Consider the following 14,108-nt stretch of genomic DNA (forward strand, 5'->3'; position numbering starts at 1 on the left):
GAAACATATATATAAATTAAAATTTATATAATTCATTTATATTACCAATATAAATTATTTTATTTAAATTTAACTATATTATATAATTATAACAAATTTTGTTATATCTATGTAAATATTTTTGTTGTAGAAATGATATTAGAACAATCAAGAAAATATTTTTAAATGTGAATCTATTACACTTAAAAAATTTCAATAGAAGAATTGAAATGGAAATATGAGTTGAGATTAAAAGGAATGATGGGAAATTTCTGGCTGCCAAAGAAGAGCTTGTTCATGTATACTTTAATGGATGGTGATGAGTGACATATTTCTTTGCAATTTAAATTTTATTGGATATAATACACTTAAAAGAGAGAGTTTTATTTTTAAAAATCAATAGTTTTGATATGCTATAAATTAAATCCTTTGGAACTATATACATTGCTGATGAAAAATTTTAGATATCAGCTTAAAATAGAAAAGAGAGTACATGAGTTTTAGAAATCTTTTTAAAGGGTAAATGAGAAAAATACCTGGAGATCAGTGCATTAACCTACCCAATATGGGTAAGATGTACTATTTTGGAGGAGCTTGTGCTTTCTTCCATCATAGAATTTACTACAATCTTTTGTAACAGTCTCTTTATCTGCTTCCTCCTCTGAGAAGGAAGCTCTTTGTTGTCAGGTATGATGCCTTATGTAAGCAGTGTTGAGACAGAGGTTGTCCATGAATGTTTTTTGACTGAATGTTCAGGTGAACTGATTCGTTTTGGATGCAGATTTCTCAATGTTTTTTTATGATTTTGTGTAATGCCATTTATGCTTCGATTCTTACTTCTGAATTTTATGATGTTCATGAATGAAATCAACATCATACTATAGTAGAAAGAATAAGATACTAAGATTTTGGATGTAGTCCAGTCTCTGACAAAGTAATTATGTAAATTAGGCAAGCCATATATTCTTAGGTTTCAAATTTCCTTATTTGTAAAATCAGGGCCTTTAACTGGATGCACTCTTAGGCCTCTTCCTGCCTTAAATTGATTGTATTTCCTCTACAGTCAGAAGTGACTTAATTCATAAGTTACTTATTGGCTATGTATTCACAAGTGAGAGTGCACAGGAATGGCTGCTGCCCCACTGCCCTGGTCACAACTCTGCTGCAATTGGTGGAAAAGCAGTAACAATGACTGAAATTAACAACTATCCAAGATTAATGAATAATTACATTTAAAACTAAGAAGGACTTTATACATTAACTAGTTCCACTTTTATTTTCAAAATGAGAAAGAGGTCAAAGAATTTTAAATCACTTGCCTGGGGTGACACAGAACTATTTACAAAACTTAGTATAGAGAACTGCACTCTTGGAGTGCCTGGCCATCAAATCCTTTCTGCTGCCCTGGCTGTCGCCTCCCAAGAAAAGTCGTGGGACCATGTTGAATATGGAGATTTGACTCAACACTCTGCCATTAGTCTGGGGCTAGGACAGTCTTCTTTAAACCCTTTTATTGCCAGGACAAGCAACCTCTGAAGTCTGGACTGCTCCATCAGAAGTCAAGTAGGAGGCTCTGGAGAGGGAGCACTGAATTCAGGATGCTAGACTACAAGGGAGTCCTCAGACACAGGGAAGATTAACTGCAGAGAACTCTCATGGAGCCCTGTATCAGAGTTTAAGACCCAGCTTTGTCCTACTGTCTGCAACTTCCAGTGCTGGACACCTCACAACAAACTACAAACAAGACAGTAACACAAACCCACCCATTAGCATGCAGACTACCTAAAGCCATATTAACCTCAGAGATACCCTAAAACACATCACCTGACACGGCCCTGCTCATGAGAGAAAAGACACAGAGCCACACAGCAGAAAGCAGACACCGGACCCCCCCACCAGGAAGCCTACTCAAGACACTGGACAAAGCCCACCACAGGGGGCAGAGGGCAGAAACAAGAGGAATTACTACTAGGCAGCATAGGGAAAGGAGACAGCAAATCCTATGAATTAGACAAAATGAGAAAACAAAGAAACACCATGCAGGCAAAGTAGCAGGAAGAAATCCCACATGACCAAATAAATGAAGAGGAAATAGGAAACATGCCTGAAAAAGAATTCAGAGAAATGATAGTAAAGATGATCCAAAATCTCAACAACAAAATAGAGAAAATACAAGAAATAGTTAATAAGGACTCAGAAGAACTAAAGAGTAAACAAACAGTACTGGACAACAAAATAACCAAAATTAAAAATCCTCGAGATGGTATAAACAGCAGAATGAGGCAGAAGAACGAATAAGTGAGTTGGAAGATAGAATGGGGGAAAAAACTGCCACAGAGCAGGAAAGAGAAAAAAGAATAAAAAGAATGGAAGACAGTCTCAGAGACCTTGGTGACAACATTAAGCACACCAACATTTCAATCATAGGCATCCCGGAAGAAGAAGAAAAAAAGAAAGGGTCTGAGAAAATATTTGAAGAGGTTATAGTGGAAAACTTCCCCAATATGGGAAAGGAAATAATTAATCAAGTCCAAGAAGCACAGAGAGTCCCATACAGAATAAACCCAAGGAGAAATACACCAAGACACATATTAATCAAACTAATGACAATTAAACACAAAGAAAAAATATTAAAAGCAGCAAGAGAAAAGCAACAAACAACATATCCATAAGGATAACAGCTGACCTTTCTACAGAAACTCTGCAGGCCAGAAGGGAATGGCAGGATATACTGAAAGTACTGAAAGAGAAAAACCTACAACCAAGAATACTCTACCCAGCAAGAATCTCATTCAGATTCAATAGAGAAATCAAAAGCTTTACAGACAAGCAAAAGTTAAGAGGATTCAGCACCACCAAACCAACCTTACAACAATTGCTGAAGGAGCTTTTCTAAGTAGGAAACACAAGAGAAGGAAAAGAGCTACAAAAACAAACCCAAAACAATTAAGAAAATGGTAATTGGAACACACATGTCACTAATCACCTTAAATGTAAATGGATTAAATGCTCCAACCAAAAGACACAGACTGGCTGAATGGATACAAACATAAGACCCTTCTATATGCCGCCTACAAGAAACCCATTTCAGACCAAGGGACACATATAGACTGAAAGGAAAGGGATGGAAAAAGATATTCCATGCAAATGAAAGTCAAAAGAAAGCAGGAGTAGCAATACTCATATCAGACAAATTAGACTTTAAAGTAAAGACTATTACAAGAGATAAGGAAGGACACTACATACTGATCAAGGGATCCATCCAAGAAGAACATATAGCAATTGTAAATACCTATGTGCCCAACATAGGAGCACCTCAATACATAAGGCAAATGCTAACATCCATAAAAGGGGACATTGACAGTAACACAATAATAGTGGGAGACTTGAACACCCCACTTACATCAATGGACAGATCATCCAAACAGAAAATAAATAAGGACACACAAGCTTTAAATGACACATTAGACCATCTCGACTTGATTGATATTTATAGGACATTCCATCAAAAACTAAGAATACACTTTCTTCTCAAGTGCACGTGGAACATTTTCCAGGATGGATCACATCTTGGGTCACAATCAAGCCTTGGTAAATTCAAGAAAATTGAAATCATATCAAGCATTTTCTCTGACCACAACACCTTGAGGCTAGATAGCAATTACAGGAAAAAAAACTGTAAAAAATACAACCACATGGAGGCTAAACAATACGCTATTAAACAACCAAGAAATCACTCAAGAAATGAAAGAGGAAATCAAAAAATATCTAGAAACAAATGACAATGAAAACACAAAAACCCAAAACCTATGGGACGCAGCAAAAGCAGTTCTAAGAGGGAAGTGGATAGCAATGCAGTCCTACCTCAAGAAACAAGAAAAATATCAAATAAACAACCTAACCTTATACCTAAAACAATTAGAGAAAGAAGAACAAAGAAACCCCAAAGGGAGCAGAAGGAAAGAAATCGTAAAGATCAGATCAGAAATAAATGAAAAAGAAAGGAAGGAAACAATAGCAAAGATCAATGAAACTAAAAGCTGATTCTTTGAGAAGATAAATAAAATTGATAAGCTATTAGCCAGACTCATCAAGAAAAAAAGGAAGAAGATGCAAATCAACGGAATTAGAAATGAAAAAGGAGAAGTAACAATGGACACCACAGAAATACAAAAGATCATGAGACACTACTACAAGCAACTATATGTCAATAAATTGGATAACCTGGAAGAAATGGATAAATTCTTAGAAAAATACAATCTTCCAAGACTGAACCAGGAAAAAATAGAAAATATGAACAGACCAATCACAAGCACTGAAATTGAGCCTGTGATTAAAAATCCCTCAACAAACAAAAGCCCAGGGCCAGATGTATTCCCAGGCGAATTCTATCAAACATTTAGAGAAAAACTAACACCTATCCTTCTCAAACTCTTCCAAAATATAGCAGAAGGAGGAACACTCCCAATCTCATTCTACAAGGCCACCATCACCCTAATACCAAAACCAGGCAAAGACATCACAAAAAAAGAAAATTACACACCAATATCACTGATGAATATAGATGCAAAAATCCTCAACAAAATACTAGCTAACAGCACATTAAAAAGATCATATACCATGATCAAGCGGGGTTTATCCCTGGGATGCAAGAATTTTTCAATATATGCAAATCAATCAATGTGATATATCATATCAACAAATTGAAGGATAAAAACCATATGATCATCTCGAAAGGTGCAGAAAAAGCTTTTGACAAATTCAACATCCATTTATGATAAAAACTCTCCAGAAAATGGGAATGGAAGGAAATTACCTCAACATAATAAAAGCCATATATGAGAAACCAAAAGCCAACATCTTTCTAAATGGTGAAAAACTGAAAGCATTCCCTCTAAGAACAGGAACAAGATGAGGGTGCCCACTGTCACCATTAGTATTAAACATGGTTTTGGAAGTTTTAGCCACAGCAATCAGAGAAGAAAATGAAATAAAAGGAATCCAAATTGGAAAAGAAGAAGTAAAATTGTCACTCTTTGCAGATAACATGATATCATACATAGAAAACCCGAAGACTCTACCAGAAAACTGCTAGCACTAATTGATGAATTTAGTAAAGTAGCAGGATACAAAATTAATGCGCAGAAATCTCTTACATTCCTATACACTAACAACGAAAAAGCAGAAAGAGAAATTAAGGAAATTCTCCCATTTACCATTGCAACAAAAAGAATAAAATACCTAGGAATAAACCTGCCTAAGCAGGCAAAAGATCTCTATGCAGAAAACTATGACACTGATGAAAGAAATCAAAGAGGATACAAACAGATGGAGAGACATACCATGTTCTTGGATTGGAAGAATCAACATTGTGAAAATGACTATACTACCCAATGCAATTTATAGGTTCAACGCAATTGCTATCAAATTACCAATGGCATTTTTCTCAGAACTAGATCAAGAAATCTTACGATTTGTATGGAAATGCAAAGGACCCCAAATAGCCAAAGCAATCTTGAGAAGGAAAGACGAAGTTGGTGGAATAAGGCTTCCTGACTTCAAACTATCCTACAAGGCTATGGTGATCAAGACAGTATGGTACTGGCACAAAAATAGAAAAGAAGATCAATGGAACAGAATAGAGAACACAGAGGTAAACCCAAGCACATGTGGGCACCTTATCTTTGACAAAGGAGGCAAGAATATACAATGGAAAAAAGCCTCTTCAATAAGTCGTGGTGGGAAAATTGGACAGCTACATGTGAAAGAATGAAATTAGAACACTTCCTAACCCCATACACAAAAATAAACTCAAAATGGATTAAAGATCTAAATGTAAGGCCAGACAGTATAAAACTCCTAGAGGAAAACATAGGCAGAACACTCTATGATATACATCAAAGCAAGATCATTTTTGACCCACTTCCTAGAATAATGGAAATAAAATCAAGAATAAACAAATGGGACCTCACGAAACTTAAAAGCTTTTGCACAGTGAAAGAAACCATAAACAAGACAAGAAGACAACCCTCAGGATGGGAGAAAATACTTGCCAACAAAGCAACAAAGGATTAATCTCCAAAATATACAAGCAGCTCATGCAGCTTAATACCAAAAAAGCAAATAAACCAATCCACAAGTGGGTGGAAGACCTAAATAGACATTTCTCCAAAGAAGACATACAGATGGCCAACAAACACATGAAAAGATGCTCAACATCACTAATCATTAGAGACATGCAAGTCAAAGCCACAATGAAGTATCACCTCACACTGGTCAGAATGGCCATCATCAAGAAATCTAGAAACAATAAATGTTGGAGAGGGTGTGGAGAAAAGGGAACTCTCCAGCACTGTTGGTGGGAATGTAAGTTGGTACAGCCACTATGGAAAACAGTTTGGAGGTTCCTTAAAAAACTACAAATAGAACTACCATATGATCCAGTAATCCCACTACTGGGCCTATATCGAGAGAAAACCATAATCCAAAAAGCAACATGTACCATAATGTTCATTGCAGCACTATTTACAATAGCCAGGTCATGGAAGCAACCTAAATGCCCATCAACAGATGAATGGATAAAGAAGATGTGGTACATAAATACAATGGAATATCACTCAGCCATAAAAAGGAATGAAATTGAGCTATATGTAAGGAGGTTAGACCTAGAGTCTGTCATACAGAGCGAAGTAAGCCAGAAAAAGAAAAACAAATACTGTATGCTAACTCATATATGTGGAATCTGAAAAAAAAAAAAAAAAAAAAGTACTGATGAACCCAGTGACAGGGCAAGAATAAGGATGCAGATGCAGGCAATGGATGGGAGGACACGGGGTTGGGAGGGCAGGGGGAGAAAGGCAAGCTGGGACAAAGTGAGAGAGTCACATAGACATATATACACTACCAACTGTAAAATAGATAGCTAGTGGGAAGTTGCTGTATAAGAAAGGGAGATCTCGATGTTGGGTGATGCCTTAGAGGGCCTGGACCGGGAGGGTGGGAGGGAGTCAAAGGAGGGAGGGGATATGGGGATATATGTATAAATATGGCTGATTCACTTTGGTGTACCACAAAAGCTGGTACAAGAGTGTAAAGTAATTATATTCCAATAAAGAGCTTAAAAAAATTAGTATAAAATTTGGTCTCATTCTCAATCCAGTGCTGGTTCCATCAATAATGGTGAACAATTCAGGTTTGTTTTGTTTTGCTTTTTTTTTTTTTTGCAATTAGATATTTTTTTCTTATGAGTAATGTATATATGGCAATCCCAATCTCCCAATTCATCCCACCCCAACTCCCCCCACCCCTTTCCTCCCTTGATATTCATATGTTTGTTCCCTACATCTGTGTCTCTATTTCTCCCTTGCAAACCATCTTTCTAGATTCCGCATATGTGCATTAATATATGATATTTATTTTTCTCTTTCTGACTTACTTCACTCTGTATGACAGTCTCTAGGTCCATCCATGTCTCTACAAATGTCCCAGTTTCATTCCTTTTTATGGCTGAGTGATATTCCATTGTATATATGTACCACATCTTCTTTATCCACTCATCTGTTAATGGATGTTTAGGTTGCTCCCATGACCTGGCTATTGTAAATAGTGCTGCAGTGAACATTGGGGTGCATGTGTCTTTTTGAATTACGGTTTTCTCTGGATATATGCCCAGTAGTGGGATTGCTGGGTCATATGGTAATTCCATTTTTAGTTTTTTAAGGAACCTCCATACTGTTTTCCATAGTGACTGTATCAATTTACATTGCCACCAACAGTGAAAGGGTTCCCTTTTCCCCATACCCTCTCCAGCATTTTTTGTTTATACATTTTCTGATGATGCCCATTCTCATCCGTGTGAGGTGATACCTCATTGTAATTTTGATTTGCATTTCTCTAATAATTAGTGATGCTGAGCAGCTTTTCATAATTCAGATTTTAGAGTCAAGTTTATCTCAATTCAAATCTCAGCCACAGAGTTTTTGGACAGTTATTTAAAATCTTCATTTTTGTATTCTTTTCTTACATAATAAAATAATAATATCTTAACTCATAGCTTGTTTTTAGGCTATTAAATAATGACTGTAAAATCCTAGGAACATAGAACAAAAACCAAATAAGTGATAGTTATGATGATTACTATACCATTCAGTACAATGTATCCATGCCATGTATCCAGCTGATAACGGTAATTTTATCTTAATATCACATATGACAGACAAAAACAGATTCTTAAAAATTATGCTTATCAATTTAACTTTCGGTGCTTTAAATTTTACTAAACATCTTTAAAATGGTAATGGAAACCACAATCTAAAAATGATTATTTATCAGTTTATCTTCTTACCTATTTATCAATTGTATTTAAATTCAATTCAAGAAATATTTACTGAATGTTGTGTGCAGGTCTCTGTTAGGCACTGGGGATTCACACAGGAGTAAAGCATAATCCAGTCTCTAACTTCAATGAATTTCAAGTTGACATTTTGAGTAAAACGTCCTAATAAGTGTATGAACCAGTTCCTAAAGGACCTATACCTGATGATATCTTACTGAAATTAAGAAATTGGCTTTGCAACCCAAGATTCCTGTAGTACAGCCCCTGTCCCTCTTTATATTAAATTGCCTCATCCTACATGATATCAGTTGAAATGTAATGAAAACTGTTATATCAGATTTCCCTTAAGTGATTAGAAATCCTAACTCCTTGGAACTTAAGTTTACTTAAACCATTTAAAACAGATTTTGGAACATGGTATCTATCTGAAAAGAGTGAAGAAGGGATGAGAGCACAAAAGATTCAGCATACAAACAAAGAAAATCAGAATTACAAACTGCTCTGTGCTCAAAACAGTTCAGATTTTGTAATCAGAGCTCTCCCAGATGTTCTCAAAGAATCCCAGGGCAATCATGAGAAAAACAAGGAGATGAGGCAATGAGAGAAATGTATATCCTGGGGATTTGTTTCATTATAACAAAACTTCTTTAAGGTAATTTATCAAAGTCACCGGAGAACTGAGGACATTTAACATGGCTTATAAAACCTCAAGCATAGTGCTTTCTTTTTGAAAATTGAAAAAGCTGCAGGCCTTTTTGATTAGCCTTTCCTTATAATGTCAGATTGCCACTTGGCATAATAACAGTAAGGGAGGATGAGAAAGAAAATGCTGTCACAAGACAATGGTGAGATAGAAGTTGGAAGCTACTAATAGAGTTTATACTTGAGGACATATTTAAAAACATGACATGTAAATAAGGCATTGACTACAAGACCAAGCTCCCATTTCTGCTTTTGAACAAAGAGCACATTCTGTGGATTTTAAGTCTGTAAACATCAGGAACTAATCTCTTACATAAGCCATTTCTATTATCTTCTCCAAAGTTGAGGTCATACACTAGGGAGATAGGGGTGGGCTCTTTATTTCACACACACCCATTGCTGGCTGAATATAATATATAAGTAGATTCGTCACCCTATTAATTATATGAGATGAAAATTATTCTTATTTGTATCAGTCAGAAGAATGTAACTGCCTTTATAATAAGTAAAGGTAGAAATTACTTTAAAATATTTTGAAGAATTTTGTAAAAGCGCAGTTAGGACAGAGTCTGCTGCCAGTTGTAGAACTGCTTTTAATTAAAACCTTGTTCAACATGCTTACTGCAGAGTTTTCTTATTTTCCTGTTATATAAAGATTACTGAATCAGCAATTATTGAACTCTGGATACAGTATAAAACTTTCTTCTGAGACTATCTAGTCAACAAAATCAGATGTGATTCATAAGATAATAGCACTACCAGGAAGAATGTTCCTAAGTTCTCCCTTAGTTATAGGTCTTTGGTGAATATGGAACACAAAGACCCAAACTAAGAAAAAAGCCTTCGCATTTCAAATTTAATAGAAGTCTCTGTAATGAGATGGTAAAATAACCTTACATATGTAAGGCCAGTGAGTCTATTAAGCAGAGTATAAAAATTAGATAAACTGGGTTCCATTCACAACTTTGTTAGTGATTGCTTTGCTATATGCCCTAGTACAACTATTATTACTCAATATTTACTTACCACAAAAAATCAAGTCAACTTTGCCTATTAGAAATGCTGTGCAATTTTCACAGAATATGTGCATATCATAGAGGACCAGAAGAACTACACAGAACTTAATTTTTCAGCATCTGCTTGGACTTCTAGAGACCAACAAGTTAAAATTTGCTACTTTTTTCAACACCAAATTTGTGTGTTTTCGCTAGCTGTATGGAATATATCAAAATTCTGTTATTTTGTCTCTCTATACTTTCTGAAGAAGAAATTTGCAGTGGTAAAGGAAGCACTTTCAAGCTCCCATTCTTCTGGAGATCTAATGCACAGTGTAGTGATTATGGTCACAACACTGTATTATATACTTCAAAGCTGCCAAGAGACTAGATCTTAAACATTCTCACTACAAAAAAGAAATGATAATTATGTGACATGATAGAGGTGTTAGCTAAGTCTAGGTTGTAATCATTTTATAATATGTAAATGTATCAGATCAACATATTGTATACCTTCAACTTACACAATATTATATGTCAATTATACCTCAGTTTTTGAAAAAGATCACATTCCACCATAATTCTAAGAATTATAAAGTGATTAAGCTGGTTTCTAAATGCTCTTCAAAAAAATGAGAAGTTAAATCATAGTTATGAAATTCATCAATCCCCCTCTCAGAAACAGATAGACCTAGTAAGGAGAAAATCAGCCAGGATATAGAAGATCTGAAGAACACAACCAACCACAACAATACGATTGATATTTATAGAACACTACACAACAATAGCTAGATACACATTTTTTTTCAAGGACTCATGAAACGTTCTTCAAAATAGACCAAATATTAGGTGATAAAACAAACCTCAACAGATTTAAAAGAATTGAAATCATAGGGACCATAATGGAATTAAACTAAAAATTAGTAATGGAGAGACAACAAGAAAATCTCCTTGCACTTTGAAATTAAACAATACACTTCTTGATAATCATGGTTTGAAGAGAAATTCTCAGAGGATGTAAAATGCATAGAACTGAATAAAAATGAAAATACGTGGGATGCAGGTAAAACTGTACTGAGAGGAAATTTTATTGCACAAAGTATTTATATTGAAAAAAGAGCACATCTAAATTCTAACTTGAGAAACTAGAAAACTAAAAGTAAAATAAATGTGAAGCAGGCAAAGAGTAGAATAAGGACAAGAGCAGAAATCAATGATATTGAAAATCAGAAAATAATAGAGAAAAACAATGAAACAAAGTTATTTCTTTAAAAATAAAAACAAATTGATAAACTTCTAGCAGAACTGACAAAAATAAGAGAAAAAACAAATGACACTTATATGGGATATAACTACAGTTCCTACAACCATTAAAAGGATAAGAAGGGAATACTATGAATAACTTACGTACATAAATTCAATCTACGTTATAGAATGGACCAATCCATTGTAAGCCAAAAAATAAAAAGCACTCAACCAAAGTGAAATCAATCATTTGAATAGTCGTATAACCATTAAAGAAATTGAATTCATAATTAAAAGTTTCCTGGAGAATAAATCTCTATGCCCAAATAGCTTCACTGGAGAATTCTACCAATCATTTAAAGATGAATAAATGCTAATTCTACACAATGTCTTTCAGAAAAAGAAAAGGAGGAGAAACTTCAATTTATTTTATGATGCCAGAATTACCCTGGTAAGTACCCTGGTAGCAAAATTAGACAAAAGAGTACAAATCAAAACAAAACAAAATAAAAACTTCAGACCAATATTGCCCGTGAATATATGTGCAAAACTTCTATGAAAATTGAATCCAACAGTGTATTAAAAGGATTATACACCATGACCAAGTGATGTTTATTCTAAGTAAGGAAGGCTGGTTCAAAATTCAAAACTGAATCAATGTAATCAACCATATTAACAACTAAAAAAAAAAAGCATAATTGAATCAGGTGAAACAGAAGTATTTGATAAAATCCAACATCCATTCATTGTAAAAACTCTCAGCAAGTTAGGATTAGAGTATAATTATCTCAATATAATAATAAACATGTAAAAAAAAAAACCTATAGCTAACATTATATGTAATGGTGAAAGGCTAAAAGCTTTATCACTAAGATTAGAAATGTGTAAAAAATGTCTGCCCTCACCTCTTTTATTCAACAGTGTACTGCAAGGTCTGGCCACCACAATGAAGCAAGAAAAAGAAATAAGAGGTATACAGATTGAAATGCAAGAAACAGAATTGTCCCTATTTGAAGATGACATAATTGCCTATGAAGAAAATCCTAAGGGATTTCCAAAAATCTCCTAGAGCTATTAAGTTATTTCAGTAATTTGTAAGATATGAAACCAACACAAAATATCTCATTTTTATATACTAACAAAGCATACGTGGGAAATGAATTTAAAAGCACAATGCTATCTACAAAAACCCAAATAAAATGAAACATATAAACTTAAAATATATACCAGATCTTTCTGCAGAAGTTTACAAAATACTGTTAAAAGGAATCAAAGAAGACCTAAATAAACAGAGAAATGTACTATGTTCATGGATTGGAAGACTGAAGATGTCATTTATCATCAAATCAATCTGTTTAGTGTTAATTTCCAGCAAGGTTTTTTTGTAGATATAGTCAAATTTATTCTAAAATAATATAGAAATATACACAGTCAAGAATAGCTAAAACAATCTTGACAATAAGAATACAATGGAAAGAATTATTCTACCAAATGTTAAGGCTTACTATCTAGCTATACTTTTTTAAAAAAATAGTGTATTATAGAGATTCAACCACAGATAAATAGAAAAGAACAGAAAATCCAGAAATAGGCCAATGTAACTATGGCCAACTGAATTTTGGCAAAGATTCAAAAGCAACTTAATAGAAGAAGGATAGCCTTTTCAACAAATAGTACTGGAGCAACTATATATCCATGGAGTGAAATAAACCTTGAACTAAGCCTCATATATTACACACACACACAAAAAAAAAACTCAAAATGGATCACAGATTTAAATGTAAAACATAAAACATTGATTAAATTGAACCTCGTCAAAATTTAAAACTTTTCCTCTGTGAAAGACCCTTTTAAAAGGATAAAAAGATAAACCACAGACTTGGAGAAAACATTTGCAAACCATATGTCTGACAAAAGACTAGGATCTAGAACTTATAATAAACTCTCAAAACTCAACAATAAAAAGGAAACAATTCAGATAGAAAATGGGCAAAAGACATGAACAGGCACTTTACTGATTAGGATAACAAGTAAGCACATGAAAAATATCCAACATCATGAGCTATTAGAGAAATTCAATTTAAAACTACGATATTACTACACTAGTATCAGAATGGCTAAAATTAGAAAATAGTGCCAAACCAATGCTGGTAAGGATGAGAGGAAAGTGGATCACTCATACATTGCTGATGGGAATGTGAACTAATACAGCTACTCTGCAAAACAGTTTAGCAGTTTCTTATAAAACTATATGCATAGTTATTTTATGACTCAGCAATTGAATTCTTGGGCGTATATGCTGGAGAAATGAGAAGTAATTTTCACCAAAAAAAAAAAAAAAACTAAACAAAATTTACATAAGAATGTTCACAGTAGCTTTATTCATAATAGCTCAAAACTGGAAACAATTCAGATGTTCTTCAACTAGTGAGTGGATAAACCACTGTGGTACATGTATACCTTGGAACACGACTCAGCAATAAAAAAAGGGAGAAGCTACACTATAACCATAATGCAGATAAATCTCACAGGAATTATGCTCACCGAAAAAGGAAATGAAAAAAGTCACATATTGTATGATTCCATTTATATTAATATAACATTCTTGATGACAAAATTATAGAGACGTAGGAAAGATTAGTTGTTGTCAGGCATTGTGGATGCCAGAGGGTAGAGAAGGGTAGGTGTTATTATGTAAGTACAACCAGACATATCCTTGCAATGAAAATCTATAGCTATATTTTAAATAATAAAGAGGAAATTAAGGTAAAAAGGCAATTCTTAAGAGCACTACTGAGGTAACTAGTTGAAGAAATAAGAAATCAAACAAGGTATTTTTTGAAACATCAACA

The sequence above is a fragment of the Hippopotamus amphibius genome, chromosome 7 (genome assembly GCF_030028045.1).
Source record: "Hippopotamus amphibius kiboko isolate mHipAmp2 chromosome 7, mHipAmp2.hap2, whole genome shotgun sequence".
Lineage (NCBI taxonomy): Eukaryota > Metazoa > Chordata > Mammalia > Artiodactyla > Hippopotamidae > Hippopotamus > Hippopotamus amphibius.